Genomic DNA, 6,706 nt, shown 5'->3' with positions numbered 1-6,706 from the left:
AAGATCAGAGACTAAAATGTTGATGGGTGAAGTGATGAGAGAAGCTGCCTTTTCACTTGCTGAGGCCAAGTTCACAGCAGGGGACTTCAGCACCACAGTTATCCAAAATGTGAATAAAGCCCAAGTGAAGATTCGAGCAAAGAAAAATAATGTAGCGGGTGTTACCTTGCCAATATTTGAACATTACCATGAAGGAACTGACAGTTACAAACTGACTGGTTTAGCCAGAGGTGGGGAACAACCACAATCGGCTAAACTAAAGAGGAACTATGCCAAAGCAGTGGAACTACTGGTGGAACTCGCCTTGCTGTAGACTTTCTTTGCTACTTTGGATGAAGCTGTTAAGATAACCAACAGGCATGTAAATGCCATTGAACATGTCATCATTCCCAGGATTGAATATACCCTTGCTTCTATCATCGCAGAGCTGGATGAGAGAGAGTGAGAAGAGTTCTCTAGGTTAAAGACAATACAGGAGAAGAAAAAGGCTCTCAAGGAAAAAACTGAGAGGGACTTGGAGAAACGACGGGTAGCTGGAGAGGTGACGGAGCCTGCCAAACTTCGGGCTGAAGAGAAGGATGAGGATCTTCTGTTTGAATAATCTTGCCTGCTCTGGTTCTTCTTGCCTACTCTGGTTCTTTCAGAAGTCCTGACGTGACACCATTTTAGTTCAGTGTTTAGGTTTGGTTCGTGTGGCTGTTTATTTTTTGTCTAATTTCACTGGTTGTAAAACTTTCCTGGATGTCTATTTATGGGAATACTTTTGCAGAAACATAATTTACCAACCATTGATCACAGATGAGATTTAGAGAACCTGCCTAGGAACTTGTAGAATTTATTCTGCAGAAGTGTCACCCTACCCCAATTATAAATGGTTACAAGTGATCGGCTTACCAAGCATATTAGGAAATTCCCCTTAGGAACCACAGTGGTCTCAGGCCAATACAAGGAGGCCAGCTACTGTAGGAGCACCTCCATTCCTACCCACCCACACCCCTGGCGCTGCTGTCTGACATAGCTGCAGCCATCCTGTGTTTCTGTGGTACTTCTCCAGCTCTAGGAAAGCCTTCCCTTAATTTACCTTGCATGACAGGTCTCTGTTTGTTCTCTCTGTCATGGAACAGTTGTACCAATTTGCATGTGACTGTGGTATAAACAATAAAATTATTTTTTTTAAAAGTGTTTGGATGGGTGAACACAATACATTTTCTAAAATAAAATAGAGTGCCTAAATCAAATTCTACGTGTGGTGCAATCATTTTGTACATATATTATATGAGTGAATATTGACTATTCAAATTCTGTGCTTCTTCTCACTCAAAAATTAATATAAATTAGATTTCACTCTGTTATTGTGATGACAACATATACATGACCAGAAAGGAACACTGTGCATTTGGTGATGAAGCTTTGAAATGAATAAGTCAGATTAATTATTTCTGAATGATTTGTTTTTTCCTTGCTTGAATCCAAAACATCATTAAGATGCCTAGACATTGCTGATAATAGACCAAGGTGAGCCTTCTGTCAGCACACACAAGGGTCTGCCGTGGAACTCACAATAGCACACATACCAGCATGCTAATCGGCAGCCCGGGAGCAGGGCCCACAAAGGGCCAAGATGGCAGGAAAATCTCAAAGAGCGCAGCACTTCAGTAACAAGATTTTCCGCCGGCTCATTAATATTTACCAAAGCCAAGAGAGCTGTTTTTTTTTCTTTCATTTAGCCACAAATGCCTCCTTAAAATGATTCCTACATTGAGACAGCATTAGAAAAATAAACTATGCATGTAAAAGAAGCTTCAAATGGAAGACAGGGGGCTTTTAAGATGAGCCTGCATTCAGTGTGAGCATCTGCACCCAGAAGACCATTTACACAAATTAACATATTTTATCTACTGTAAAAAAAATGAAATAATTTACACGTACATGACTGTTTAATTTAAATTACTATCAGGGAATGCTCTAACATTATTTGTACACCCTACCACACGTTCTGATCACCATGGCAAAGATTTGCCACTTAAAAAGAAAGCCAGTGGAAAAGATGTTTTCAATTGCAAGCAGGGTTTCCTTTAATTACTTAGCGGGGTGATCAAGAAATCAGTGTTGGATGGAGACAGACCTGGGTTTGCATCTGATACCAGCTGTGCAGTATTAGGTAAATGACACAATCATTCTGAACCTCAGATTTTCCATCTGTAAGGTGATTAATATGAACTGGATTTACTCCATAATATGAGAGGACTCCAAAATACAAGATGATTGACTCCATAGAACAAGACAGAGGCATATGTCTACCTGCGCTGAGCAGGGCTGCTGAGGACAGAATGTTGTGGACATCGCCCGTTCATAGTGTCATGAGAAGTCGGGGCCAACTCAAGGGCATATAACACACACAAATGGTTAACAAAAACTGCCTTGCGTAGTTTTGAGACGTTTAAGAAACTATATAGTACATGGCCCATTCAAAGTTTGAAATAAATGTTGAAGGGTTTTCTTTTTGTTTGCTTTTGTTTCTGTAATTAAAGTATTTATTAGAAGACCTTTAGAGACTAGAGATGATAATAAAAAACAACATTACCTATCATCCCACCTCCTTGAGAGAACTAATATTAATTTAAATTACTATCAGGGAATGCTCTAACATTATTTGTACACCCTACCATAAGTTCCAATAACCATGGCAAAGATTTACAACTTAGTAAGTAGCCTTCTAGTTCTTTCTCTATATATGTCAGTAAGCTTGTATACAGCTGTATAACTTTTTATTTTATGGATATGGAATCCTACTTTGCATTATCTCACTTGATTCTCTCCAATACACTCCCACCCATTGAAAACAGACTATGAATATATTTCCATATCTTTTGCTATTATTTTATAAGATCATTTTAATTCTTGATGACATTTCATTGTGTGTATGTATTGCAGTGTTTGTATCACAATATTTAATCAGTATGTATCTGGCAATAAATATACATATTTTTCATATTTATATATATCGTTAATTATCTTTTAACCTAAATACCCTTATGACAAATATGACAAATATATTTTCTTCAACCTGAAAACATGCATTTTCTACAAATCCCACTTTTTCTAGTTTTTTTATTTAATTTTTGAGTAATTAATACATTTGTTTGTCTCACCAGTTGATTTTATATCGATATAATATAAATAAAAAATAAACTATAAAAATATCTTCCTTTCATCCTTGTGTCTTATTTACTCATTCCCCACCTCATCTACTCTACAGGCAACATGGTTATTAATGTATATAGTCTTTTAGATTTTATTTATGAATATATAAGTAAATATGAACATACATAATAACTTTACCCCTGCTTTCTGTAAAGGGTAGCATATAATATATTCATTGCTATATTTTCTTTTTCCATTTAATAATATATTTTGTAGTTATTTCTATATTGGTACTTAATGAGATTTTTCATTCTTTTATTTATAACTAGTAGCCTGGTGCATGAAATTTGTGCATGAGGTGAGGGGTTCCCTCAGCCCAGCCTGCACCCTCTCCAATTGGGGACCCTTTGGGGGATGTCGACAGCAGTCGAGTAATTAATACATTTGTTTGTCTCACCAGTTGATTTTATATCAATATAATATAAATAAATAAATAAACTATAAAAATATCTTCCTTTCATCCTTGTTCTTATTTACTCATTCCCCACCTCATCTACTCTACAGGCAACATGGTTATTAATGTATATAGTCTTTTAGATTTTATTTATGAATATATAAGTAAATATGAACATACATAATAACTTTACCCCTGCTTTCTGTAAAGGGTAGCATATAATATATTCATTGCTATATTTTCTTTTTCCATTTAATAATATATTTTGTAGTTATTTCTATATTGGTACTTAAAGAGATTTCTCATTCTTTTATTTATAACTAGTAGCCTGGTGCATGAAATTCGTGCATGAGGGGAGGGATGCCCTCAGCCCAGTCTGCACCCTCTCTAATCGGGGACCCCTTGAGGGATGTCCGACTGCTGTCAGACATCCCTCTCACAATCTGGGACTGCTGACTCCTAAACACTCACCTGCCTGCCTGCCTGATCACCCCTGTCTCTGCCTGCCTGATCTCCCCTTACTTCCCTCCCCTGCCAGCCTGATATCACCCCCAACTTCCCTCCTCTGCAGGCCTGATCTCACCCCCAACTATCCTCCCCTGCCGGCCTGATCTCGCTCTCAACTGCCCTCCCCTGCTGGCCTGATTGTCACTAACTGCCTCTGCCTTGACCCCACCACATCCTAAACACTCACCTGCCTGCCTGCCTGATCACCCTTGTCTCTGCCTGCCTGATCGCCCCTTACCTCCCTCCCCTGCCAGCCTGATATCCCCCCAACTACCCTCCCCTGCCAGCCTGATCTTGCCCCCAATGGCCCTCCTCTGCCGGCCTGATCTCACTCCCAACTGCCCTCTCCTGCTGGCCTGATCACCCCTAACTGCCTCTGCCTTGATTCCACTACCATGGCTTTCTTTCTTACACCTTACACCAAACAGCTGTTGCCCTTAAAACCCCTCTTCAGCCCCCACCTTAGGTTCTGTCTTCACAGTTCACCCAGATTAGGTTCTGATTGGTCAGTTTCTATGCCAGTCAGTGTCAAAAGCTCTGCCTCCTAGGCAGCCATTGGCTCCTCGCAGTTCACGCAGATTTGGTTCTGATTGGTCGGTTTCTATGCCAGTCAGCGTCTCCAGGCCTATCTCCAGGCCTGATCAGAGAGGTGGGGCTGCTCAGCAGCCCCTGTGGCTGCTGGCGAGGCCTGGAGAGAAAGAGAGGCAAGGGCTGATCAACAGCTGCCACGGAGGCTGCGGATCAGACCCTGCTTTTCTCTCCGGGCCTCTCTCCAGGCCTGACCCGCCGCCCCCTTGGTAGTCAGTGCTGGGTCACCACATTGCCCACAGAGCAGCAGTCAGTGCTGGGTCACCGCGGCGACCAAGCACTGACTGCAAAACTGACTTCCTGTGTTCGGTCGTCTGTTCGGTCGTTTTGGACGTTACGACCCTGGTTCTTTATATATATAGATTGCATAGCATTACACTGTATAGGTGTACCATAATTTAGCAAAATTTATTTAACTGGCCCTTTACTGATTGGTATTTAGCTTTATTTCAATATTTTGCTCTTGAAAAAATTTGTAGTAGTGATTCATATTTTCCATATATTATTTCACATGTATGCAAATATGTCTTTCATTCAGATTGATATTCAAAATATTTAACAATGTGTAGGTTATACTAGGGCTTATCACCTGATTATCAGTTATACCAAATAAATTCCTGGAAATAGAATTGCTCACCTTAGTTCCATGTAAAGGTGGGGAGGGGAGGCATAACTTTCCACCACCATGTGCTCCTTTTGGAACTCATTGGGTTTCTTCCCTAAATTTGCCCCTGCAGCTCATGTCTGATCTCAGCTACTTTTGGCACCCTTTCTATGTGTTATGAACTTTGTGGATTTTACTTGTCTCCTGCTAATTTCATTGATATGTCTAACTGAATCATTCCTCCACAGAATTGAATATTATGATTTTTTAAAATGTATTTTTATTGATTTCAGAGAGGAAGGAGAGGGAGAGAGAGATAGAAACATCAATGATGAGAGAAAATCATTGATTGGCTGCCTCCTACATGCCCCACACTGGGGATCAAGCCTGCAACCCAGGCAAGTGCCCTGAACTGGAATCCAGCCTTGATCTTCTGGTTTACAGGTCAATGCTCAACCACTGAGCCACAACAGCTGGGCTTATTTTAAAGGTTTTGTAAAATTTATAGGTGAAAAAGTGCTATCTGCTATTGATTCAATTTGTATATTTTACAAATAATTTTAAAAGTGGATATTTTCATATGTTTATTAATTATTCTATTTCATTTTAGCAAATGAATTATTTCTATCCTTTGCTTACCTTTCTATTGAAGTATTATTAGTCTCCTTTTTGTTTTCCAGCAGCATGTTCAATATTAAGGTTATTTATAAATATTTTTATTTCATTATTTTCCTTATAATTTTTACTTGGAAATGGTTTGAGTAGATATTTTCATTTAAAGTACTTCTATTTTTTACAGAAATAACAGAATCAAGGAAATAAAAAGTAGACTGATTCCTTCACTCACTCATTCGTTCATTCACTCACTCACTCAAAATGTATCAAATGGCTAAGTATTTTTCTAGGTCCTGATGACACAGAAAGGAATAAATTCCAATCCTCGTGGCACTTATATTTCAGCTAGAAGCCCGGTGCATGAATTCATGCACGGATGGGGTCCCTCTGGGTGGCCTGCAGGAATTGGGCTGAAATCCACAGTCCAACGCTGCCTGCAGCTCCTACCTGCCGCTCCCACTCATCCAAGCCCCACTGTGCCTGCCGAGGGCTCACAGTCAAACAGTTCCTATTGGAAGAAGCACACCAGCCATGAGCCCTGCATCTGATGCCCTCCCAAGGGGAGTGGCCTGTGGGATCGAGGTGAAACCAGCTCTCCAACATCCCCCGAGGGGTCCTGGATTGCGAGAAGGCACAGGCCAGGCTGAGGGACGACTGGTGCACTATCGGGCCAGGAAGGACTGCAGAAGGGCCCTAGGGTGTGTCCAGCCCATCTCACTCAGTCCCAATCAGCTGGACCCCAGCAGCAAGCTAACCTACTGGTCAGAGCATCTGCCCCCTGGTGGTCAGTGCAC

General features: G+C 40.7%; 1 protein-coding gene and 1 pseudogene across 3 annotated transcripts in view; one reads left to right on the top strand and one right to left on the bottom strand.

The window, feature by feature from the left end:
* LOC102245369 overlaps positions 1-752 on the top strand; it is a 2,972-nt pseudogene extending 2,220 nt beyond the window's left edge.
* Positions 1-6,706, bottom strand: part of MACROD2 (MACRO domain containing 2) — a 1,947,520-nt gene that overhangs the window by 1,258,018 nt on the left and 682,796 nt on the right. The window lies entirely within an intron of this gene.

Source organism: Myotis brandtii, unplaced genomic scaffold, assembly GCF_000412655.1.
Source record: "Myotis brandtii unplaced genomic scaffold, ASM41265v1 scaffold137, whole genome shotgun sequence".
NCBI lineage: Eukaryota > Metazoa > Chordata > Mammalia > Chiroptera > Vespertilionidae > Myotis > Myotis brandtii.
Note: the sequence above shows the minus strand (reverse complement) of the source record. Positions and strands in the feature narration are given on the sequence as shown.